The 27,711-nt window shown below is 39.1% G+C and overlaps 1 long non-coding RNA gene and 1 pseudogene across 3 annotated transcripts in view; one reads left to right on the top strand and one right to left on the bottom strand.

The window, feature by feature from the left end:
- The window catches only part of LOC306651656, a 75,225-nt gene that overhangs the window by 9,972 nt on the left and 37,542 nt on the right, over positions 1-27,711 (top strand). The window lies entirely within an intron of this gene.
- On the bottom strand, positions 9,874-12,462 carry LOC306651646 (5'-nucleotidase domain-containing protein 2-like; annotated as a pseudogene). The gene has a single exon. The product of its transcript is annotated as a 5'-nucleotidase domain-containing protein 2-like (transcript).

The following is a 27,711-nucleotide window of genomic DNA, read 5'->3' as shown; positions in this document are numbered from 1 at the left end:
TGCTAAACATTGGTGGAACCTGCTGTCTATGGATTGAAACCTCTGAAACTGTGAGCCCCCAAATAAACTTTTCCTCCTCTATAGTTGTGCTGGTCAACTCATTTAGTCAAAGCAGCAGAAAAAGCTGACTAAAACAGAAATTGGTACAGAGAAGTGGGATCATTGATGTGACTAACCTGACCATATGATTCAGAAGCTTTTGGAGCTTTTTGGCATTGGTTGGAGAAATTTTGAGATGTATAGCAGTGCAATCTGGAAATGCTTTAGATTGTTGTAAGCAGAGCTTAATGGCTGATTCTGGTGGAAGCTCAGAAGGCCAGAATGCCAATAGGACTGTGGACAGTGAAGGCAGGGCTCAAGAGGGTTCAGAGGAAAAGGAGGACACTATTGGTAATCAAACTAGAGGCCATTCATGTTATGTTCTGACTGAGAAGTTGTCTGCATTTTGCGGGTGTCCTGAGACTTTCTGTGTGACTGATTTTAAAAGTGACAGACTTCATAATATGGCAGAAGAAATTTCTAAGAACCTTAGCTTAGGAAGTGGCATGGATATTGCTGGCAGCTTTTAGCCAAATTTATTGTGATATTCAAGAACAGAAAGCAGAGCAGAAAGACTTCAAAAACTTGAAAGGCAGGGGTAAAACTGGGGCTAAGTGCACTTATTAAAGACATTACTGCCCTGAAAGAAATGCTAAAAACTTTGCTCAGAGACAATGATAAAGATGACTTGAGGGCATCTCAGGAATTGGCAAGATCATATCCATCTCAGACTCAAGGAAGTAAAAGTAAAAATTCTATTGAGAAGAGACCAGTGGGGGTACCTTTCTTGCACAAGGGGGCCTAGGAAGTTTTATCAACTTGCTTAGCCACCCAGACACTAAGACTGTTGCAACAAGGGTCCCTGGAGGTTTGGCTACTGTTGGAGATAGTGGAAGATCTTGGTGTCAACCACGTGGTTCTGCAAGAATGCAGGAAGCTGGAGTTAGGCGGTCATGGAGGCTTCTGCCAATATTTCAGAGGAAGGCCTGGAAGACCAGGCAAAGTGCAGCAGAGTCGCCCCTGAGAAATCAAGTGTGGAGATGTGAGGAGAAGCTGAAGCTGCACTGGAGACCCCCGAGATTAAGAAATGCCAGTACTGTGGAACATGTGCTGAGGAAAGCTGCAGGGATTTAGCTGAGACAAGCCAATGGAAAGGCCATTTAGGCTGTAATCAACCAAGCCACAAGGTTGTAGCTACACAAAGCCCTTTAGACAGAACATCACCATGCCATGTGCCCCAGATGCTGGATATGGAACTACAGGACTTGTTTGCCCAACTGGATTTCAGTCTTGCTTTGGCCCCATCCTTTATTTCTATGTCCCTATTTCTGTGAATGGAAATGGAAATGTTTACTCTGTACCTTTATATATTGGATACTTGTAAATTGCTTTTGATTTTCATAGGAGCTCATGATGTAAGCTTGCCCTGAGTCTCAGAGGAGACTTTGGACTTGAACACTTGGAGAATCTTGAACTATTGAGGTTATGGGGACTCTTGGAAATGGAAAAAATGTATTTTGCATTGTGAGATGAGTGTGAGCTTTTGGAGGCCAGGCAGAATGTTATGGTTTGGATGTGAAATGTCCCCTGAAAGGTTATGTGTGAGACAATGCAAGAAGGCTCAGAGAGCAAATGATTGGGTTGTGAGAGCCTTAACCTGATCAGTGAATTAATCATCTGATAGGATTGAGTGGTAACTGAAGGCAGGTGGGGTGTGGCTGGAGGAGGTGGGGAATTGGGGACGTGGCTTTGGGGTATATATTTGTATCTAGCAAGTGATGATCTCTCTCTGCTGCTTGATCATCATGTGGGCTGCTTCCCTCCACCACACTCCTCCTATCATGTTCAGCCTCACCTCCAGCCCTGAGGAATAGCATCTACCGTCTATGGATTGATACCTCTGAAACTGTAAGTCCAAATAAACCTTTCCTCCTCTGCAATTGTTCTTGTCAGGTCTTTTATTCCAAGCAATGAAAGAATTGAATAAAACAGATGGCATGATAAAGAATTTTGTATGATATGGGATCACAGAGGAGGGGTGCCTAATGCAGTTTGATGAGGTCATAAATGGCTTCCTGAAGAAATGACAACTCGGTTAAGTTTTGAAGTTTCAGTGACAGTTAGTCAAGGGTAGAGAAAATATTCTAGGCTAAGAAGTCAGCATTAGTGAAGGAACAGAAGTGTGAGTAAACATTTATGTTTCTAGGATTGCTAGAACATTGTCAAGGTGAAAGTATCAGGAATGATGACTGGAGAGGATTCAGATTATTGAGGGTATAAACTTGGTCTTATACATCCCTAGTTCCCAAACATTACTGAATCATCCAAATCACATGAGGAATTTCAACATTTTCTTAATCAGCTAAGCCTGAGAATCACATCTGGCAGCAATAGGAAGCCTTGGAAGATTGATAACAAAGGAGGGAAATAGATTGCCATATTGGATTATTCTGATGGTAATCTACATGGAGAGGGATAAGTTTGAGAGGAATGCTAGTGGAGGTAGGGAGAACATTTAGGAGGCAGTTGAATTTGTCTTGAGATATGGTAGACTGCAAAAGGCAATATCAGTGAGGATGGAGAGTAAGAGGCAGATACAAAGATATTTCAAAGCAATGAAATCCTTATGATGTTGTGGGTAGGGTCAATAAAGAAGAGAAAAGTCTAGAATAATTTTTCAAGGTTTCTGGTATGGCTATCTGAGTAGAGGGTGGTATTTCTAACGAAGATCAGGAATAGACAGTTGATTAGATAATGGCAAACAATGGATAAATTCAGCTTGAAGTCTGCAGAATGTAAGGTGCTGTGGGATTTCCACATGGGACATGCCCATTTTCTTTCAGAAATCTGGATAAGTGTGTGGACTGGAGTTGCTGGTGTGAGTCCCTCTGTATGGGGGTTTAAACCCAAGTGAATAGTAGAGATCTCTCAGGGAGGGCATGTAGAGAACGAAACTTCTATTGTTTTACCATTTTCACCTTAAAGGACTGTTCTTCTGGAGAAGAAGCAGCTTTTTTCCTCCTGGTCTCTTAATGTGTGAGTGAGGCAAGGTGGGGTTGTGAAAATAGCATAAAAGGTGGAGTGGGAGCACCTGGCTCCAGCCTTGCCCTTGCCACTTCACCGCTCACCAACTCTGGGTAGCTCCTGCACCTCTATCAGCCTCTGTGTCTTCTTCATCCATAAAGCAAACATGGCAGGAATATCTGCTTCACAGGATTATTGAGATGGTCCAATGAGAACATGCATATGAAAAGTGCTATGTAAAGAGACACAGAAACATTATGGGTTTTTCCCCCCTAGAAACTTGGATCAATATGTAAGAATCACAGGGAGGTGGAATTTGGCCCAATGAAGAACAGACTGTCTGATTCTCTCCTGTTGGATGACGGGAAGGGCATTGAAAGATGGAATGTTCTGAGGCTCATCAGGTCTCTAACTAGAAGCCAGGTTACTGGGGGTTTTGCTGCTAAGGGTTGGATCACCCTGCATGACCTCCAAGCTCCCATTCATGACTTCAATATCGCTTCAGTCACAAGGATACTTCTTTACCTATTTTCTGAAATTGTTTGCATCAATAAGTTTTTTATTTAAAAGCAATAGAGGTACATGGGTTTTTTTCTTTTAAATTTCTTGAAACCCTGGACATTTTAGTTCGTAATTAGAAAGTTGGTTTTTATACCCCCAATAATAAGGCAAATGCTTCAAGTCTTAACACATCAGGCATTTATACATATTTTCTAAGTGCTCTTAAATGAGATTCAGTGGATGTGCAAATGTGGGAGTCTGCGGAATGCAGTTAGGCCTCTCTAAAGGACAAAGAGGAGACATGGACATTCTATTGTTGTAACAATGCTCAATTATAGATTATAATAATCACTTATTATTTTAAGCAGAAATGATATTATAAGCAGCTAACAAAATATTGCCAAGTAGAGATTTTGATTGATGTTTCAAATGAGTAGGTAAAGACCATTTGAAATCAGCACTCTAATTATTTATATGCAAATGAGTGTTAGCTTAGAAAGTTTGTTCTCTGAACTGGGTTAAACATCCCCTAGGAGCTCATGTTTACACTCTTAATTTACTCAGAAACATGTTGTTGTTGTCTTTTTTAATAGACTGAAGAAAAGTAAAATTTGCCAGCCCATGATTGAATTATCATAAATTTTAAAGTGATATGGATTGAATTATATTTTTCTGTACTTATTTGAATGCTAGTTACTAGTCTACCACTCCTTTGCTAAATAAGTCTGAATTTTCTTACTTTCTCTATTCAGAGATTATTTCTCTAAATGAAATATCTCCACTCATGCCATTGATGAGGAATTATCTTTAAGATTATTGAGGTGAATTTCTGTTATTATTTAAAAATCATTGTAACAATTGCCCCTAATAGTAGTAATTTCATTCTTTGAAAATATTCTCCTGGGGAAAAGTTACTATAAACAATGTAGAGGTGAACAATTTTGAAAAAGTAAGATAGGAGAAAATACATTCTATCCTAATTGTGGTTGGAACCTAATTTCATCTTCCTGATGATTTAGTTGCCCCTTCAAGACCTTGCAAGACCTGTTCAATATTTAATTATCTTTTCCCACTAAACTATAGCTATGACACAGAGTAGCTGATATTTGAAAGAGTAAAAATATCAACATGCTCTTATTTCCCCAACCTCACTTCTCATCCCCGATCCTTATCTACAGGAACTGGTAGACCAAGAGAGGGGATACTCTGGATGCAGCCTGGATTTTGAATCATGGAATTATTGGGCAAGGTGGGGCAGAAGTAGCATGGAAGTTTCAAGGACAGGAACTACTGAGAAAAGAAATCAGGAGGGAGGAAAAAAAGAGCAGGACTCTAAGAGTAAACCAAAGGGAGAAGCTTAGGAGTGTTAGGTCTTGACCCAAATCACAGGAAATCGTGTCAGGGTTAGGAATAACAGATACAAGGAACAATAGGGCATAGTTCAAGTATAAGGCCATGAAACCCTGCTTAGGCCATGATATGCAACCTCTTTCTGGGCTCCTCAGTGTCTCTGTCAATGCAGTACGTGGCTAAGCTTTGATCTGACACACAGGAACGTTGAGCAGCTCAGTAAGCATCCTGTCCCATAAAAGCCTTGAAGTGTTTCTTCACTTATAACCCCACAGATCTCCTTATATCAGCATATTACTCTATAAAACTTAGTGCCTGGACTTTTTCTAGCAGCATGACTCTTGGGATGATAGAATATTCTGGAAAAGAGCTCTGCCTCAGGGCGGGGAGAGGTAGAAGCTTGAGTGTTAGTGCTGTGCCACAGCACTGAAACATTCGGGCCTCAATTTCTTCAAATATAAGATATTCTAGATGGAGGAGGCACCAATGTATAGTACACCCATCAATTGTGAGTTCTAAAGCTTAGAAAATAATTCTGTGGCTTTGAATTTGGACTTGTTTATCCTGAGCAAAATAAATACACTGTACACAATACATTTGAGCTGAACCTATAAGAACTTTGAGAGTCAAAATCAAATATAAATAGTCAAATCCTTTCCCTAGCTTGTTTATCAGAGCCAAGGGTGTTGAAGATGGTCAAATTTTTAGCATTTATGGAAACGGCAGGAAGCAAACTGAACAGGTTTCAACAGTTGTGCTTCTGAGCCTCTGCAGATGTGATAGCTTACATACTGGTATTAGACCAGAGGTTTGCTCTGTTCCTGGGACTGTGATGAAGCAGATAGACCCCTCGTGACATGTGCACCACCAACAAGCTGAAAACCTTTTGTCTTTTGCCAAATCACATATGGCTCATTTGCTGAGGGCTTCGATAAGATTAAATATCTCTTCTGGACAGTCCATCCTGTTGGTCCTGCCAATGTGGGACAAAAGACATAGGGGCTTCAATTGGACTTTAAAATGTTCATTTTTTAAAAAGCCCTTAATTATGAAACAAAAAGCCTTAATTTTAGCTTACCACAAGCAGGCTACTCATTTCTAAGTAGTTTAACAAACAAGGGAATAAAATAATAGCTGATAAGCACTGGTGAGTTCATTTGCATGCCGTCCAACACTCTAGTTGTAATACTACAATGCCACAATTTTCAGCCAAGTTACAAGCACAACAAATTAACACAATTTGTTAATTTCCATTTTAATTACACTACAAACTTTAGTACTTCTGTCTTTTGGTTTCTTGATACCAGGCATCATCTTAAAAGGAGAAAGAATGTTATGTAGCTGAATTTATGTCTATAACAAATAAAACTTCTTTTAATTTTCTTTACCCAATTGGCTAAGATTTATATGTTAATTATTCAACTGATGCTTCTTAAACATCCTGGTTGAAATACATACTGTTGGTCAGGAATCGTTCAACCACTAGCACACTTTTGTTTGCCTATAAAGAATAAATACTTAGAACTGTAAATGGGTAAACCCAGTCTTTCCATGCAATGAAATCAAAAGAACTCATGTTGAACATACAAAGGGTGGGGGACTAATTATTACTGAGATGCAAGTAAGTGATTTCTTAGGCATTTTAGTTGTCATGCTGTGGAATAATTGTGAACCCACCAGGAAGGAATTGCAAAACACAACCTACTTATCCTTTCCCCAATGGCTATATAGATTCTTTTTTCTGTCCTGTAGTTGTGCTCTCTAATCCTTAGACGAAATGTTATTTTAAGTATTGTTTCCTCAATAACAGTGTTTGACTGAAACCCTATAGATTAATGACTGTGCCCAGAGCGAGGCTTCAATATGCTAGCAAGACTTGAGGTAATCAGAATTATTAGTAATGGAATACAGAGCTCTAGCAATGTTATTTAAAGTTTTGCTTAAGTTAATATTACATCTGACTAATGTAACCATCTGTATCCAGTTCCATCAGTGATAACATAAAAATGTTAAACACCATTTCATAGACATTGAGTGCTTTGGCTTTGGTATAATTTTATGATGATGCCTTATTGTAGTACTTTATTACTATCATTTAAATATCAGCAACTGCAGCAGCAAATTTTCTAGGCATATCACAGAAACTAAGGTAATGAATTCACCAGCTTTGTGAAAAAATTCTTCCTGCTTATGAAGCATCATATGGTATGTTCCCTTGTTCAAGAATGCCCTTCAAATATGGACTTACAAGCCTTTTCAGAGATCAGTAGAGTAGAGAAAAGGGAACAGGGGTTAGGAGGAGGAGGGGGGAAAGGGAAGTACTGAGAACTGAATTAGAGTAAATTATATGCCATGCTTTTATAATTATGTTAAAATGGACCCTGATGTTATGTATAACTAAAAAGAACCAATAAAAAGAAAAAGTTAAATATGCACTGAAATAAATAAATAAAGGTACAAAATACTTTTCATATAGGTTCTCCTTTCATCCTCTAGCATACCCAAATATTTGCTGAACAGTTCTACCTGGTGATCCCCAGACATTTCACAGTTGACATTCCAACTTAAAACATATCCTCTTGCCTCTCAAATAAATTTTTCCTCCTCAGAGTCACAGTTCAGATAATGACACCATCATGCATGCTATAACCCAACTAAGAGACTTGGCATTCAATCTCTCCTTCTACCGAACTTCAGCATATAGTTCTGACAATATGTCCTGAATGTCTCTTAGATTTGTCCTTTCCTTTCTGTCTCCATGGACATAGCCTTGGGTCGGGTACACATAATCTCTTATCTAGACTACTGTGAGCACCTCCTCCTCTTCTCTGCCTCCCTGAACTTGTTCCCTGAAGACCACCTGCCTCCCCTTAAACAAGAAAATATTATTCTCTTTCCCTTGAACTTGAAGTCAATAAGGGCTGACATTGTGCAGAAGTAGCTGGAACCTTACTGAGTAAGAGATATTCAAAGATTGCAGGCGTATGATTTCCTCAAGATTTATTTCCTTTTTGTTTTTCTGCTGTGAATCCAACAGAATAAGTTATTAAAATGCTTTGAGCTTCTGAACGAAAGCACAGAATCATGCCAGCAGGAACAACATAAAGGCTTCCTTTTTTATTTTCCTCTAGTATCTATCTGTGATGGATGATGTGACCATGAATCTTCACTTAAATATGGAATCCTAAAATACCATAAAAATCCCAGAGTGACAAAGCTGGACAAAGACTGTCTGGATCTTATGTCTGAGACTGAGAGAAGGGAAGGGATTTATTTAAATCACAGAGTTAGCTGTAGAATTAGGACTCAGACATTGTTGTTCTGTATTCCTTAGTTGATCATAGGGCTTCATTTGGACGTATTATTAAGACATTTGGCAGCTCTATGACCCACTCCCCAGATCATTTTCCTTCATCAGATTAGTTTTTGCTTCTCTTGTGCTTGAGTGGTAATCAGAGAGATTAGGGAGAAATTCTGACCTTAACAAAGCAATATTTGCTCAAGTGGTGATTGTCAAATGAGGCACCTTGAAGTACCAGGGATTTCTTGGAATCACCTTGGGGACCTCTAGTATGTATTCATCATTGGGTTCCAAGTGACTAGGACCCTGAGCTGCCAACCTTATTTCAACCAGACAACTATGATTTTATATTCTATGTGGGCTTGTACTATCACTGGATTTTAAATAAGTGATTCCATGTGATAAAAATTTTGAAAACTGCTGTGCTTCAAGAATGAATTTTATGGTTGGTTACCAAGTTGAATATTCCAGTTAAACAAGATTTTGTGAGTTTGTGCTTATTTGTATTTTTACCTTTTCTTTATAATGATAAAAAGACTGGAAAATGCCTTCTGGCTTATGTGGGTTTGGTAATTAGACTACAGATTGTCTGTAACTAACTAGTGGACTAGTAATGCCTAAGACTGGAGTTTTATGGATTTTGAGCTATGTGTTAGTATGGGTAAGTCAGGTCTACCTAAATGGTCCTGCCTTCCCACTAAGACCAGGGAGTACAAGAGATGGCTTGATGGAGAGTGTATTGCCATTAAGAATCTAGATCTCCTTTCCAGCCTACTTAAATTCTAGATCTTCAGTCTTTGATGCTGACAGATGCTGAACAAGGTGGAATGTACTTTTGAGGACCAGACATTGTAGCAGATAGTATACACCATGTAACACTCCATAGAAAGGAATAATCAATATTCAAAATTGATGATATATAGCATTGTTAAGAGTTTGGGGAGTAATCTTCCAGTGTCAGGCATGAAGGGTGATGATGGGTGAGAGGTAGAGGCTTAGAAACAGGGACAGATGATTATATCCCACTTGATTGTTTTCCTTCATTCCCAAGATAGTTGGCATACTTCTGATACTCCTCCTTGGCCTTTCTTCAAAGGCCATTCCTAACTTTGGTGGCCTGGAGCAAGGGTGCAAAATACAAGCTCACTACAAATTTCCCCCCTCCTCTTCAACCTTCTGGCTCTGTCCCTCACCCCAAGGGCTTGTAGATACTAGCTTTGCTTCTCAGAATGTAGATCTCCAGTTCAGAAATCCCAGCATTACCCGTGATCATGTTAGAACTGCAGACTCTCAAACACCCCTAGGCCTGCTGAACCAGGACTTGGATTCTACCAAGATGCTAGGTAATTCATACACTCTTCAAATTATGAGAAGCACCACCAGAGGTCACGTTTTCAAGCTCCAGTACCACTGGCTGGACAGTAGCTGTCCTGTGGCCATCCCTTTGTTACCTCTTAGGGTAAGAGGGTTCAGTTCATCCTTAGGAAGGCGGAAGTAGAGAACAGGATCACATAGGTCAAAATGCAGGATCGGAGCACATGGGCAGGGAATTTCAAGTCCTAGATATTCTGACAGTAAGCTAGAAGAGGGAAGAATTGACTTTGGGTCAGCTATTCCCCTTGATCTTGTAAACTCCTTGCCTGTCGAAAAGACTTGTCTGGCTGGATTCCCAGAGCAGATGGGACTGGGAGGACTGGGGGGGGGGGGGGGGGTCTGTCCTGCAATAAAAGTGCCCTCAGCGGATGTGGGCCATGTCGCCCAGGAAGGGTGTCTTCATGCAACCAGTGCAGAGCTGGTCCATCCAGAGCGGCACCTCATACTGCAGAGGTGTGCGTCGTGGGTAGAAGGTGAAGTCCATGCGGTAGTTGAGCAGGCAGCTCAGGGAGGCCATGTAGAGGTCGGAGAAGAGCAGGAGTCACCTGGAGAAGTAGGTGGGATTGTGGAAAGTGTGGAAGATGCTCCCAAACTGAGTGTCGAAGAGAGCCTTGGTATGCACCTCAGCTCCTGCCACTCCTTCATCCAGGCAGCCAGCAACAGCCACAACTCTGCTTACTGGTAGGTCTGTCTGCGCCCCAGCAGCCCAGTGAGCACCTGCTGCCAGGTCAGCGAGTGCATGTACTGCTCTGTGTTGATGATGTGGATCTCGTGCTCCAGTTCGGGGATAATGGCACCTGTGCGCCAGCCTTGCTGCAGCATGAGATCCGCTAGATCACTGTAGAAGTGGTCTCCAAAGTAGAGCACGTGGTGGGCACGCCATTCCACGAGGCGCAGGAAGTTGAAGAGGTTTCCCTGCCGATAGATCTTGCCCTCCTTCAGGCGGGTGATCCTGTCCCAGTGGAGTGAGCCTGTCTCATCAAATTTCCAGAAAGGCTTGCGCCGGTCAGTGAAAAATCTGGGTTTGTCCACCTGGATGATAACCACATCGAAGAGCTGGCACCAGTCAGGACCCACCATGTGCTGCATCCCCTTGTCCAAAAGGCTGAAAGAACTGTTGGTGATGAGGAACAGCTGTTTCCCATGGGCCACCAGGCGGCTCAGGACTGCGAACGTTTCGACCCCTCTCAGGATGTACTTCTCCATGTCTCGCTCAATCCACTGGTACATGAGGCCCTTCACGTGCACAGCTTGAGTGGCATCCATCACGTCCTTGTAGAGGTGTGTTTGGTCAAACTCCATGCTGTGGGCCAGGAAGTGGTCCACCACACAGGACAGCAGCACCATCTCTGGCAGCAAGAAGATGTCCATGAATTGCTTGATGGAGGGGCCCTTGCCATAGAAGCCACTCATCTGGTACAGGGGGATGTACTGGGTGCCTCCTTATAGGTCAATCACCTCCTCATCTGGCACAGGCTTGAGGCCCCTGTAGGCGGTCCTGAGTTGGACGTAATGGAAGGCATCAATCTTCATCAGAAGGCTCTTCTGAATGTCATAGTGGAGGCTGCAGATGGCGAAGCTGGGGTTGTAGTCATACTTCTGAATCCCCTCTGGGTACTTGTAGTGCTCAATCAGGATGTCCCGGGCAGCATTGAAGATCTCAGGGTGCAACGCGTCTGCATACTGGGTGAGTGTGTAGTCGTAGTCAAAGCCTTAGACCTTGACATCACACAGGCTGATCTCATTGTTGGTGTAAATGGCTGCTGGGTTCAGGAGGCTACAGACCTCAGGAGGCAGGAGGTCGTGCACCAGTCTCCGCATGTCCTGGTAACGAGCCCACAGGTGCTCACTGAGCAAGGTGCCACCGGCCGGCACCGGGGAGGATGTAGAGCGTGGGGCTCCCGGTCAGTGGGGGCCAGGACCCGGCGGGCTGCAGCCAGGGCAGGAAGGTGAGGACGAGGCGGCTCACTGCCAGCAGTGGCTTCCTCACAGCAGCCAGCACCAAGCGACTGCCTGCAGCCCCACACCTGCCATGTCCCCTGTGCGCTGCCTGGGCTGCCCTCAGCCAGTCAGCCAGCCCACTGCCCTCTGACTGCCTGTGAGCGACACTATTGAAAGATATCCCCATCATGGGGATGAGGGCTTGGGTGGGAGTTGTTCATAGCTTCTTGAGGTACTGGCTGGCTGCCAGAGCCTTGGGTGGCCCTTTGGAATGTGGGGAAGTTGTCGTGGCACAACAATTATTGCTTTAAGAGGGAATTAAAGTTAGATGTTATAGGCAAACTGTAGTAACTAGAGAGGCACATTTATTGACCTCAGAGAAAGTGTACTCTGAAGGCATTTCCTTTACGGCCTAATAACACTTGGATTAGTCCAGCTATTGGCCACCATCAGAATATAGGTGGATGTTGGTGTGGACACTGAACAACTTTCTCCAAATCCAGGATACAAGCAGTTTTTTCCTTAATGAATTAAAAGTAGTGCCTAGTGTCATTGGAGTGGGGTGGCTGTTGGAGAGGCAAAATATGCTATTTTATACCATTTTCTGTCCACCATTTTCACCTGGATCATCAATGCCATCAGAACCAGGTCTGAAATGAAGACCAGTAGATTGCTGTGTCAGCTGTCACTTATCAGCTTCTTCACTTTTAAATGGATCTAAGAGTTCTTGTCTGGTGTACCTGGCAGAGGTGTTATATGATTTTAGTGAGATAATGGATACAAGATGTTTTATAACCTGTCAAGTGGAACCCAAATGAGGAAATAATGATCGTTTCACCATTGGTTGTCTTCACTTTGTGAGTGTATCTTCTTCTGTACTTCAGTTTTGCATTGAGGTTGTCTTCTCCTCAGCATTGCACCTTTCGGGTCTGGGCAAAGTCATCCTTCCCCAGTGTCTGACACCTTCCAGCCCCTCCCATGCAGATCCACTGCTGTGATTCTCATTTTTGAGTTCCACAGGCAAGAGGGTAATGTGGGATTTTATATTGGGAAACATTTCTAAAGAGACAAGTAATTGCCACTGGAAAGAAACTTCCTTTCTCCTCCAAAAATCCATATTTGTTGGTTGAAATTGATGTGACTTTAGTTTTTGGCTACAATTATACAGTATTCCACTGAGCAGTAAGGATTCCTTTGGTGTTACAGGAGTTTACTGAGAGAAAGGAACCTAAATCTAAGAGAGCGAATCCACCTGGTACATATGTTGAGGCTCCCTCTGAGGCCACTGACACTGAAATATTAATGCTAGATTCTTATCTGCTGGTATCATTGAGACATTGATATAATGTGAGCTAGTGCCCTAGGTTGCTGAGCCAAAGGCTGAATTCCATTCCCTTACATGGCACTGGATGCCCCACACAGTAGATTGATGACCTTCCAGGCAGAGCACAATGATTAGATCCTGCATTTCAGTCATGCCACTTAATTGTTAGACCCTGCCTTATCAAATGTATATAGTAGAGGTCAGCAGCCTGAAGACCCAGTACCTCCTTGTACCTAAGGCATCAGGAACTAAGCTGGTAGGATAGACGTTCACCACCCCTTCCAGTAGGTGACTAATTCTAGATCTGAGACTTCAGGTAGTAAGTACCTCTGGAAAGAGACTCCCAGGGAGGCTCACTAATTTACAACCTTCGTTTTTACATTATGGTGAAGCCAGGATATGCTCCAGGACCCTGCTGATGACTATTTTATTTGGCTGGGGCTCTGGCATCCAGCTAACCTTTACTAGGCCTTTCCCTGGGTTCTGGACTCTGTCTATATCACTGCCACCTAGCGTTCAATCCAAATAAATTCTTTTGGAAACAGTGCTGCAACCTGCCTAATAATTAGTATTGCTACTTCTTAACTAGATTGTCACCTGAAATAGCTGACATTTGTAATGGTTTTTGGATCTTGGACATTTGGATGCTCTATCAGCCCCCTTAGGAACAGCTCTGAAACTCTGGGATTTATAACTCTGCTTTGAGATGTGCTCATTCTCCTTTAATTGATTTCCTGGCATTGAAGTCTTGGGAGTCCCCACTATTACTATACAAATTTTCCTGCAAAGTACAGGAAATTACCTACTCTATTCTATAGTCCAGTTACACATTCATGATAACCTGTAGATCTCTCACTGTTCACTCATGTTTGAACTCAAAGTTCCTGCCTCCCCTCTATAGGAAGTATTAACCAAAGAGGCCACAAGGGATTTGCAAGTCTTCTATGAAATAAAATACTATGAGATACCAAACAGTTTACTGTCCAGATTTATTAGCAAAATCTGACTGGTTTTAGCTTTTTGACATTTTTTTTTCTTTTTCCTCTGTGGTCCAGTATAAAAGAAACACTCCAGAGCAAATGGCAATTTGGGAAGAATTCAGAACTGCCATATATCATTGGTACATGACAAAGGACAAGCCAACAAAAGGATTACTACCTTTTCCCCAAAACAAAGTTATTAGGGAAGGTCATTGTTTATTTTCAAGATAACTTCTACCTTTCTCACAAGATATTGTGATCACTAAAGGGGTACTGTCAGGTATCTTTAAAAAAATAGTTTTGTCCTTTTTTAAAATATTCACCATGCCCAGGTTCCTCTTAATTTTTCCATATTTTATTGGTACATTATAATTGTACATATGTGGTATTTGTTGTCAAATATTCATACATGCATATAATGTAACAATATAATTTGGCCAATATCATTCCCCACTATTTCCCCTTTCCCTCACCTATTCCTTTCCCCTGGTCCCTTTCCTATACTTTACTGATGGTCTTTTGATTTTCTTGAAAGCCCCTTTTCACCTTTCTTTCCCCCACCACCAGGTGGTCCCTCTTTAGAGACCCAAAGTGATGCTTCTTTCCTTACCTGTAAGATTTATCCTTGTCCTTCTGTAAAAGTGACTTGAACTGCTAGAGCCACTGCCAGCTGGCAGCTGGGTTTACTTCATAGTTTTTGTGTAGGCCAGACAAGGCCAATTATACAAATCATCAAGGACTGCTACCAACCTGTTGCCCCTCCCTCCATGTTTCCTTTACTACCCATACAGCCTACTGCTTTCCATATAGGAATGGAGGTGTTATTTTTTCTTTCTGAACTCTAGGAGTGCTTAAAGGTATGTCAGCAGACATTTTTCTGTCATTTAAAGTAGTGCGGCATTTACTATAACACTACCCAGTTCATCATCTGTAGATTACCCACAGCAAATCTAATTTTAAAATTCGTAATGATATTCACTTTGGTTAAGCCCTCAAACCAATTCATTTGGTGTAGGAGCAATATAACATTACTGCCCTGTGAGTGTAGTAGTTGACTTTTTAGTTGGCTCCAGTACCATCATTTAGTGGAGCTTCACTTATGTTAATGGATAAAGGTATGTTTTATTTCCTCCTTACTCTGCATTCATTTCAACACAGTGAGCATCATGGACCCATTAATTAAGGACAATTGGCTATGTTCTCCTGCCACATTTCTGATTTTTCAATGCCCATCTGAGAAATAGAATCCTATCTAGAGTAGAGCCATTTGCTTCAGGCTCAAAACACATGGAATGCCCAGAACCATACATTGCACTTTTGCTTCAGAGTTGGAAAACTTCCATGGGCTCATCAAGACTTCTGATCATATTGAAGAAATACTTTGAGATGTGGGCTTTCTTCCTGTTTTAAAGATGGAATCTAAGATCTTCTCAGTCTAATTCTTTGCTTTTTTTTAGTTATTTAGCTCATACTGGGGAATGTAATCCTTGGCATCGGCCATTTGAAGCATCATGTGGAGTGGCATTCTTCAATTGGTACATTTGTTACTTTAGAAATCAGAAAAATGGTTTTAGTGGCTATAAATATTTATTTAGCATATATTTATTAAGTACCTCATATGAGCTAGGTGCTTTGCTGGGTGCTGGAGAGGCACAAATGAGACAGACACATTCCTAGACCTTGGGTTATCTCATACCATATTGGGACAGTGTTATGATTTGGATCTGAAATGTCCAACCAAAGTTCATGTGTTGAAGACTTGGTCCCCAGCTGATGGCACTATTGGGGGGCTGTGAAAACTTTTAAGAGGTGGAGCCTTGTTGGAGGAATTAGGTCATTGGGAGCATGACTTTGAAGGGTATATGGGGACCCCCCACCTTTTCTTCCTTCTTTGCTTCCCTGATACTGTGAAATGAGCAACTTTTCTCTACTATGTACTTCCACCATGCTGTACTGACTCTCCCTAGGCACAAAACCACTAGGCTAAGCTATCATGGACTGAAACCTCTGAAACAATGAGCTAAAATAAAACATTCCTATTTTAAGTTGTTTTTCTCAGATATTTTGTCATGAGATTGAAAGCTGACTGACACAGAGATATCAATAACTACCTCTATGCAAGGAGCTGGATAGAAAGCTCCAGGACAAGACACTGGCCTGAGGAAAGATTGATAGCAGGTAAATACATGGTTTATTCAAGTGATTACAAGTAATGAAATAATATGGATATTGTCAGGAAGTGATCAGTGGCAGAACTGGAAGGTAGATTCAGGTCAGATTTTGAAGAGTTAGGGTGGAAGAAAAGGCTTCTAAAGCTGAAACAGTGATCCTCCGTCTTAGAGATGGTATGAGTCAGAAGTAAGAGCATCCAGCATGGATTGAAGCCAGACCTCTGAATTGTTCTAAGATTTATGTAATATATTTTTGGCATAGGCAAGAGAATGAATACCTGGTTTGGAGGAGGATTGGAAAGGAAGGAGATAAGAGCTGGAGAGTTTTACAGCAGCTCTCCATCAAAATATATAGTTTGATTTCATTTGTCTCTTGAAATATTGATATCCCAGAACATACAAAGATCCAATTTCAAGATTAAGTATGAACAACTCAAATGCAATTTAAAGAACAAATTTGATTAATATTTGTGATTCCATTTCATTAGCAGCCATGATCAAATGATGACTAGGATCATAAGAGCAGTCAAAGGCCAAGCCATTTTGGAGTATACTGAGCAAGATAGCCAGAAGAGATTGGTTACAGTACACCTTCATCCTGGTGTGTATATATATCTCCCCCTCTGGTCCATAGCCACTGGGCTATCCTTATCCTCAACCCACCATATTCTAAATGGGTGCCATGGTTATAGTAGAGGGCATGATTGGATTGATGGAATATTCCATGTGGAAACAAAGTTTTCACTAGAGGTCCTTTCTCCTGGTGTTGTTTCTGTAATGCTCTTATGATTGACAAAATGGGGTGCACCATGAGTTATCATTCATGTTGCAGCATCCCTATGTGAATCTGCTATGGTATGATTGGGTTCTTTTTAGACTGCACTTCCTCATTTGATATTGGAGTATAGGAGGCATTTCTCCTCTCAAGAAAGACAACATACTTCCCTGTAGTCATGAGGAGATAAACTGTCTAAGGAAGAAAAAATTCTGAAATGACTTAGCAATGGACAGGTATCCTATTGTGAAAAAACTACTCTTGAGAGATGCTTTTTTGCTCAACCCTTAAACAGATGTGTTTTCTTGGATTTAAGATGACTTTTTATAATACAATCTACAAGTTCTTCTCATATACTAGTGCAGAGTATTCCCGATTACCTAGTATAAAAAGTGTTCATTCATCCATTCATACTGTGTTTTAACATTTTTGGCTTTGAGATTATGGTACTGGAGGTAAAAGTCCCACAAAATGCCTAAAATTAGTCTTTAATCTGGAGGAATAAGGGCTGGGGATATAGCTCAGTTGGTAGAGTGCTTGCCTTGCAAGCAAAAGGCCCTGGGTTCAATCCCCAGCACTGCAAAAATAATAATAATAATAATAATAATCTGGAGGAATATATTTCAAGGGTCAGGTGGAAATGAGTTCTTCTATTAAAAACAAAACAAAAAAGGCTGTTTTTTCCATTATGAATCCTGAGCATTCATGAAGAAATTCATATGAAAACCCCGTTGCTACCAATATCTTGTTCCTTCTGCTAGATCTTCTCTAGAATATACATATATAGAATGGTTTGAGTTATTTTTTAACAGTGTAGTAGTATAAATAAGGTTTTTAAAATTGAACTTATAGCTACACCAAAAGCAATAACAATCAGGTCATCACTGCTTTCTCCGAATCTTCTTCTTGTTTTGTAACTGCTTTAAACTGTTATTTTTTAAAAGGATCCAATCCTAACTATATTTAGACCAGTTATCCCTTTCAGTTAGCTCCTGTTTGAAAATATTCAAACTCCTGCAACCAACTTTCACTAGCCTAAATCATTAATGATCATAGAGTACTAAGTGATCCTTCATATTAAGCAAGTTTGAGAAAGACCTCCTTAGGCTAATACATCCATTATTTTGTTATTAATGTCATAACAATGCTCAGCAAGTATCTAGTGTGATACAGAGATAGTTGACGTTAGTAGGTATGGTATAATTCTTTTTCTTTTCTAAATTTATTTTTTTAAATATTTTTGTCTTCTAAAGTAAAAGGAAGTTCAAAATCTTTATAATTTAATAGCAATGTTTAGACTGTACACCATTGTCTAGAGTACTTTAAAGGAGTACTTTTTTTATTGTAAACAAATGGAGTACAACTTGTGTCTTTGTACAAGAAGTAGAGGCATACCATTTGTGTAATCATACATTTACATAGGGTAATGGTGTTTGCTTCGTTCTGTTATCTTTTTTACTCCCCCCCACCCCTCCCACCCCTCTTTTCCCTCTATACAGTCCCTTCTTCCTCCATTCTTGCCTCCCTCCCACCTCCCATTATGTATCATCATCCATTTATCAGCGAGATCATTTGTCCTTTGGTTTTTTGAGATTGGCTTATCTCACTTAGCATGATATTCTCCAATTTCATCCATTTGCCTGAAAATGCCATAATTTTATTATTCTTTATGGCTGAGTAATATTCCATTACATATATATATGATATATATATATATATATCATATATATATACCACAGTTTCTTTATCCACTTATCAATTGAAGGAGTACTTTTTTATTTTACCTGAGTAGATGAAATGGCTTTAAATATAGCTTGACAGACTCAAAAGAAATGTACATCATGATTATAGAAGAGGTGGAAATGCTTTTATCATTAATTATACCTGGTAACCAGAAACCAACATGTAGATGGATACTTTAAGAAAAAAAATATTTTCTCTCATTCTGTAGTTTCTTTTCATGCTCTTGATTGTTTCTTTTGCTGTGAAGAAACTCTTTAGTCTGATGGCATCCCGTTTTTTGATTTTTTAATTTTATTTCTTGTGCTTTAGGAGTCCCTTAGATAGGGTGTTAATTTCCAGAATACACAAAGAATTTAAAAATCTTGACACACACACACACACACACACACACACACACCAATAAATGGGCAAAGGAACTGAACAGGAACTTCACAGAAGAAAGACAATCAATCGACAAATATATCAAAAAAGTGTTCAACATTTCTAGGTATTATAGAAATGCAAATTAAAACTACACTGAGATTCCATCTCACTCTGGCCAGAATGGCAATTATCAAGAATACAAGTAACAATAAATGTTAGTGAGGGTGTGGGGGGAAAAGGTTCATTCATACATTGTTGGTAGGACTGCAAATTGGAGCAATGGCTCTCAAAAGCAGTATGGAGATTACTTTAAAAAAACTAGGAATGGAACTACCATATGACCCAATTATCCCATTCCTCAGTTAATACCCAAAGGACTTAAAATCAGCACACTACAGTGACACAGCCACATTAATGTTTATAGCAGCTCAATTCACAATAGCTAAACTATGGAACCAACCTAGGTGTTCTTCAGCAGATGAATGGATAAAGAAAATGTGGTACATATACACACAATGAATATTACTCAGTCATAAAGGAGAATGAAATTATGACATTTGCTGGTAAATGGATGGGACTGGGGAAAACCATGATAAGTGAAATAAGTCAACCCCAAAACCCCAAAGACTGAATGTTTTCTCTGATATGTGGAAGCTAAACCACAATAAAGCAGGGAGGGGAAGAAGAGAAGTTCAGTAGATTAGACAAAGGGAAATGAAAGGAAGGGAGGGGGAATAGGAATAGGAAAGACCAGTAGAATAAATTTAACATAATTTTCCTATGTACACATATGAAAATACCTAAGTGAAATCTAAAATTGTCCCCAACCACAAGAATGGGGTCCTAATTAGAATAAGATATATCCCATGCTTGTATAATTTTATCAAAATGAATTCTGCTGTCTTGTGTAATTAAGAAGAACCTATAAAGTAAAAAAATAAAGAAAAGAGCAACAAATTTCAAAGCAAAGAGAAAATAAAGCCTTCGTATCAGAGAAAATATTTGGTTATTCAACTAGACTTTTTAAATATTAACATCAGTGCTCAGAAAACACTTCCACTGACTTTTTGTATTTTATTTTTCTTTGCTTTGTCTGTTTTTAGATTTTTATTAATGAATTATCGTTATACACATTAGTGGGATGCATTTTGATATATTCACACATGCATGGAATATAATTTGCTCCATTTTAATCCCCAGTACTTCCACTTCCAGTCCCCTCTTCCCACTTCCTGTTCCCCTTCTATACTGGTCTTCCTACTATTTATTGGTTCTTTTTTAATCAGTACTTTATAGATATAAATAAGGGTAGAATTCACTGTGGTATATTCAGGTATGTACATAGTACAATTTGGTCAATTTCATCCCAAAGTTCCTCCCTTTTCCCATCCCTCCTCCATCCCCCTTAATCCCTTTTCTCTATTTTATTGAACTTTCTTTAACATTCATGGGACCTTCCCCTTTTTAAAATTTCCTTATTTCTCTACATCTTCCACATATGAGAGAAACCATTCAACATTTGAATTTCTATGTCTAGTTTATTTCACTTAGCATGATTTTCTCCAGTTCCAGCTGTTTACCAACAAATGCCATAATTTTATTCTTTATGGCTGAGTGAAACTCCATTGTGTATACATAACACATGTCCATTATCAATATATTTGTTGATGGACATATGGGAGGTTCCATAACTTGAATGTTGTGTATTGAGCTGCTATAAACACCAAGATATATTTTGGTTTAGATATGAAGGTCCCCCAAAAGTTCATGTGAATGATAGTGCATGAAAGTTTAGTGGTGAAATGATTGGGTTTGAGAGTCTTAACTTAATCAGTTAATTAATCCACTTGAGTGAATTAACTCGGTGGTAACTGTAGGCATTAATACATTTGAATGAATTAACTGGGTGGTAACTGTGGGCCAAGTAGGGTGTGGCTGGAGGAGATTGGTCACTGAATGCATGGTTTGGGGGCATATATTTGGTCCCTGGTGAGCAGAGCTCTCTCTCTCTGCTTCGTGGTTGCCATGTCCTGAGCCACTTTCCTCCTCCACACACTCCCAAGATGAGGTTCTGCCACACCTCGAGCCCAGAGCATGGAGTTGGCCATTTATGGGCTGAGACCTCTGAAACTCTGAGCCCCAACTAAACTTTTCCTCCTCTAAAATTGTTCTTGTCAGGTGTTTTGGTCACAGCAGCAAAAGAGCTGACAAAAACAATATGCCTGTATCACAGTACTATGCTGATTTTAGTTATTTTGGATAAATATCAAGGAGTGTGATAGCTGGATCATATAGTGGTTCTGTTCCTAATCTTTTGAGGAAACGCCCTACTGACTTCCAAATTAGTTTTACTCATTTACAGTCTCACTAACAATGTAAGAGTGTACTTTTTGCCCACATCCTTATCAGTATCTATTATTATTTATATTCTTAATGATTGCCATTCAAACTGGAGTGAGATGAAGTCTCAATGTAGGTTTGATTTGCATTTCTCTGATTACTGTGGATGTTGAACTTTTTCATATTATTTGTTGGCCATTTGTATTTCTTCTTTTGAGAAGTATCTGTTTAGTTCATTTGCACATTTCTTGATTGAATTATTTGCTTTTTTGATTTTTTTTGTATGTTCTTTATATATTCTGGATTTTAATCCCCTGTTGAAAGAGTAGCTGGCAGATTTTCTCCCATTATGTAGGCTCTCTTCTTAATGTTCTTATTTTTTTTTCATTTGATGTACAGGACCTTTTTAAATTTGATGTCATCCCACTTGTTGATTTTCAATTTTAATCCTTGAGCTTTAGGGATCTTGTTGAGGAATTCAGTGCCTGTACAAATATGTTGGAGTGTTGATCCTATGCTTTCTTCTAACTATTGCAGTCTTTCCGGTTCAATTCCTAGGTCTTCTTTCGACTTTGAGTTGACTTTTGTTCTGGTGAGAGAAACATATCTACTTTCATTTTTCTACATATGGATATTCAGTTTTCCAGCACCATTTGTTTAAAAGGCTATCTTTTCTCCAACATGTATTTTTGGAAACTTTGTCAAGGATCAGATGACTGTATCTGTGTGAATTTGCCTCTGTGTCTTCTATTCCATTGGTCTTCATGCCTGTTTTAATCCTAATACTATACTGTTTTTGTTACTATGGTTCTGTAGTATAATTTGGGATAAGGTATTGTGATACCTCCAGTATCACTTGTTTTTTCTTTTATGGATGTAACTTTGTGGCTCACTTAAACTTTTAAAAATTAAAAAAATTAGTTGTAGATGGACAAAATACCTTTATTTCATTGTTATTTTTATATGGTGCAGAGATTGAACCCAGTGCTTCATATGAGCTAGGCAAGAACTCTACCATTGAGGTACAATCCCAGCCCATCCAGTATCACTCTTATTGCTCAGGATTTCTTTGCATATTCTAGATCTTTCATTCTTTCACATGAATTTTAAGAATTGTTTTCTAGTTCCGTGAAGAAGGTCATTGGTATTTTGATGGGAATCACGTCAAATCTGTATAGTGCTTTTTGTAATGTGGTCATTTGACAACAGTAATTCTACCTATCCAAGAATGTGGATATTCTAAAGTCCTTTTCAGTTTCTTTCTTAAGTGTTGTATGAGTTTCACTGTGGAGGTCTTTCACCACCTTGGTTAGATTTATTCCTTGGTTAGATTTATTTTATCATTCAACTACTGTGAAGGGAATTGTTTTCCTGATTTCTTTCTCAGCAGTTTCATTATGAGAGTATAGAAAAGCAATTGGTTTTTATAAGTTGATCTATATCCTGCTACTTTGCAGAATTTATTAATCAGCTGTTGGAGTCTTTTGGTGGAGTATTTTGGATCTTCTAAATATAGAATCATGTCATCAGCAAACAGAGACTATTTGATTTCTTATTTTCCTATCAGTATTATTTAATTTTCTTCTCTTGCCTGATTTCTCTGGCTACTATATTTTATATGGGTAGTGAGTATGGTCATTTTTGTCTTGTTCCTAACTTTAGAGGAATGCTTTCAGTTTTTTTCCATTCAGTATGATGTTTGCTTTGTGTTTTCATACATACCTTTATGATGTTGAGGTATGTTCCTTCTATCTCTAGTTTTTTCAGGGTTTTAACATAAATGGGTGCTGAATTTTTCAAAGAATTTTTTTCTGCATCTATTGAGATAATCATGTGATTTTTGTGATTATCATGTGATAATCATGTGATTCTATTTATGTGATGAATTACATTTATAGATTTGCATATGTTGAACCAACCTTGTCTTACTGGAATGAAACCAACTTTATCATGGTGTACAATCTTCTTAATATGCTTTTGGATGCAGACTGATAATATTTTATTAAGAATTTTTGCATCTATGTTCATCAGGGATATTGTTGTATAATTTTGTTTCCTGATGTGTACCTATTTTTGGTATCAAGGATACCAGCTTCATAGAACATTATTTGTATTTGCAGAACACATCTGAATATTATTCACTTATAAAAAGAAATGAACACTGGGTATAATAGCACATGTCTGTAATCTCAGTGACTCAAGAGGCTGAAGCAGGAAAATTTCAAGTTCAAAGCCAGTCTCAGCAATATTGCATTATGATCTATTTGATTCTTTATATTAAATAGGGTTTGTTTTATGTACATATGTGCACCAACATTTGGGGTACAAATACTACCAATCATTGTATCTTGCTGTTGGATGATTCTGATAACCAGTATGAAGTGATTTACTTTGTTATTTGTTATTAATTTTAGCTTGAAGTCTACTTTTGTAGACTGTTCCTGCTTACTTACAGTCTCCATGTGCATAGTATAACTTTTTCTATCTTTTTACCCTCATCCTTCATCCTTTCAGCCTTGACATCTTTGCCTGTAAGGTGAGTCTCTTGTAAAGAACATATGATTTCATTTTTTATCCACTCTTTCAAACTATGACTTTGGGTTGGAGAGTTATGGCCGTTTATATTCAGTATTATTATAGAGAGATGATTTTTATTTCCTGCCATTTTGACATATTTCTCATGTTAATTCAGACTTGATTTTCCTTTATTTGACTATTCTTCTAGTGAAATTCATCCATTTACTGGCTCTGATGTTTTTCTTTCATTTTTGTGCTACCAGGGATTGAACCTAGTGGTGCTAAGGCAGCCCTTTTTATATTTTTTTTCTTTTGAGACAGGGTCTCTCTAAGTTGCTTTGGGCCTTGCTAATTTGCTGAGGCTGACTTCAAACTTGCAATCTTCCTTCCTCAGTCTTTTTCATGAGAATCTTTTTTGATCTTGTCCATTTGGAGTTTTATATGTATCTTGTATTTGGATTTCCATCTTATTCCTAATATTTGGAAAGTTTTCTGATATTTCATTGAAAAGATTGTGTATTCCATTAGTTCGTATTTCAGAGTCTTCTTCTAAGCAAGTAATTCTCAGATTTGGTGATTTAATGTTATCCTATATTTCTTGAATATTCTGATCATCATCTCCTAACATCCTTTCTTTATTGTCAACTTCATTTTCAAGATTGTATACTTTGTGTTCAAGGCCTGAAAATCCATCTTCCATGTGGTCTAATAAATTTGTGATGCTTTCAGCTAAATTTTTAATTCAATTTATTAAATCTTCCATTTCCAGAATTTGTTTGGTTCATTTTTAGAATCTCTATCTCTTTATTGAAATATTCTTTCACTTCCTGTGTTTTCTCTTTGTACATTCCTTACATCCTCTTCTAGTTAATTTTAACTATGAACTTCCTAAATTCTTTATCTGGCATTTCCTCCATTATTGTGTTGATGGGACCAGTTGTTAAAGTGTTGTGGTCTTTTAGGGATTTTTTTCGTATTATTTGTATTTCTATGTATGTGTTGGGATAATTGTCTCTTCTACTTTTATGCAAGGGACTGTTTAGTGAGCTTCTCTGAAATGCCCCTGGCTAGGTAAGTATCTATGTAATTCTCCTACTCAACATGTACTCATTGCTATGCCAAATATCCAGCACCACTTTTAGAGAAGATACTAAACCCTATTAACTGAAATCATTTGAGAGCAAAGCCATATGCTAATACACATTAAAAGAAAAGCTTATTGAAAATGTTATCTATGATTCCTCTAAGTATAAAATTGAAGTAATGTCTTGAATAGGTTAAGAAATTATTTATTAAAGATTGTAAAATTACTATTAAACAAATGGGGGTTGGAAAAGGGAAAAGAGGAAAATAGACAAAGAAAAAAATGAAGGAGAACAGTGAAAACAATAATACATACTAAGATAAAAAGAAGAAAAATGTGGAAATTTTCTGAAAGAAGCAGGTTTAGAGACAGTATAAGGAGCAAGTATATACCTGAGCTAGGAGAGCAAAGATAGCATAAATGATTCCAGTTAATATGTTTTTGGTACTGGGGATTGAACTCAGGGGCACTTTACCACTGAGTCACATCCCTAGCCCTCTTTAATATTTTATTTAGAGACAGGATCTCACTGAGTTGCTTAGGGTTTCACTAAGTTGCTGAGACTGACTTTGAACTCACAGTCTTCCTGCCTAACCCTCCCAAGCCACTAGGATTGCAGGCATGTACTACTGTACCCAGCTCTGGTTAATATTTCAAACATTAGAAGAAATATAATTGGGTTAAGGGCTTCAACATCAAATAATTAAGGAATATCTATTGATTTGATATGAGAAGTAATGTCTGTAACATCAAAACTGACATTCAAGCTATTAATGATATTCCACTTTGAGATATTTGAGATTGGAAGTTTCTTATTGAGTCTTCCTGATTTGGATCTCATAAGGATTTGGGTTTTTTAGGAGATGTCCACCACTCCTCACTTTTACCTCTGTGTTTTCCTGTGTGTATAATTAGTGATCTCAGCAGCTCACCTCTGACACAATTTTGGGAGGGCCCCTCCAATATTTGGTGTGTTCAGGTGTCTACCACCTTTCTGATAAATTGCAGGAGATTGTCCATTATTGTCTATGACTTAGCAACCTGGTTATATTTTGTTAGGGGATGCAATATTATTTGCCCTCCTGAAAAATGTTCTGAGTATCCAGCACTATCATGGGCTCATCCATGTATATTTCAGTGTGCAGGTTGTAGTTGGTCTAAGGTAGAGGGATTGTGGTCTGGTTCAAGCAGTTCTGGGTGGTCCATGGGAGGTGTAGGGCGCTCCCTCTTCTTGAGTGTGTCACAGGTTGGTGGGCCTATATCTGGGCACACTGAGAAGTAGTTTATGTCTAGGGATGCACCTCCATAAGCCCCTCCATTGGGTGTACTGTGTTGCACATATGCAAAGTTTTACACTGGCTGCTTGGTGTTATCCTCAATAAATGCATTTTGTGGGTCCATGAATCTGAATGAGAATTGAGTTAACTGGCAACTCTGGTATTCACAGCTGTGGACCTTCTGATAGGTGCTGGGGCACAGGAGCCACTTCCCTCATTGCTGTGGTTATTTCACCAGATGGTGATTGTTATTTAGCCCTGAAGCTCAAGTATGTAAGGCCTTTTCATAGTGGCCTTATCTGAACACTTTCTGGCTGTCTGAAACTATGAGGTTGTTAATGCAGGCTCTCTATGGGTAATCTGTGGCACATAAGCCTCCACCCTGGATCCCACAGATCACCAGAATTTTTCCCATCACCATGATAGGAGTAGGATATCAGGTGGCCCATCTTCACCTAAGCTCCTACACAGCTTGTAGGGAGTACTGGGGTGAGGTTAGCAGTCCCCAGGAGTGATAAATTCTTGGGTCATCTCCACTCCACTTCCCTTGTTCTGGGTAAGAGGAAGGGGCTTTCTTACTAGACAGATTGCTGAGACAACCACTTTCAGAGGCATTCCCTCTGGTTTTGTTACTATTGGTAAGTGGGAGAAGATGTATTGGTTTAATTTCTTCTAGTGAGACTGGTTAGCTGTAGATTCTTCCAACTGGCTTCCCAGGCTGGCACATTTTTCTGTTAACAATTCGAACTAAATTGTACAATCTCCTTCAATGTCTTTTCTGCTCCTGTCCTATTATAAGTTGGTCTACTTTTCTTTCCGATTGTTAAAGAAATAAACTTATGGGACATCTCCTCTCCCTATTTCTCTCTTTGTTGCCACCTTCCATGACCCTACCCAAGTCAGGGTTTAGGGTCAAGAATTCTGACCTTATTAATTAGGGTGAGATGGAATCTTAGGGTAGTTTTGATTTGCATTTCTCTTATTACTAGAGATGTTGAACATTTTTTCATATATCTGTTGATTGCTTGTAGATCTTCTTTTGTGAAGTGTCTGTTCATTTCCTTAGCCCATTTATTGATTGGGTTATTTGTATTCTTGGTGTAAAGTTTTTGAGTTCTTTATAAATTGTGGAGATTAGTGCTCTATCTGAAGTGCATGTGGCAAAGATTTTCTCCCACTCTGTAGGCTCTCTCTTCACATTGTTGATTGTTTCCTTTGCTGAGAAAATGCATTTTAGTTTGAATCTATTCCATTTATTGATTCCCTGTTTTTATTTCTTGTGCTTTGGGAGTCATGTTAAGGAAGTCTGGTCCTAAGACAACATGATGAAGAGTTGGACCTACTTTTTCTTCTATTAGATAATGGCTATTTTCAAGAATATAAGCAACAATAGGTGTTGGTGAGGATGTGGGAGAAAAAGTACATTCATACGTTGCTGGTGGGTTTACAAGTTGGTACAGCCACTCTGGAAATCAGTACGGAGACTCCTTAGAAAACTTGGAATGGAACCACCATTTGACTGAACTATCCCACTCTTTGGCCTATACCCAAAGGACTTAAAATAAGCATACTACACTGATGCAGCCACATCAATGTTTATAGCAGCT

The sequence above is a fragment of the Sciurus vulgaris genome (genome assembly GCF_902686455.1).
Source record: "Sciurus vulgaris genome assembly, chromosome: X".
Classification (NCBI taxonomy): domain Eukaryota; kingdom Metazoa; phylum Chordata; class Mammalia; order Rodentia; family Sciuridae; genus Sciurus; species Sciurus vulgaris.
The sequence above is the reverse complement of the archived record's forward strand: the minus strand, read 5'-3'. Positions and strand labels throughout refer to the sequence as shown.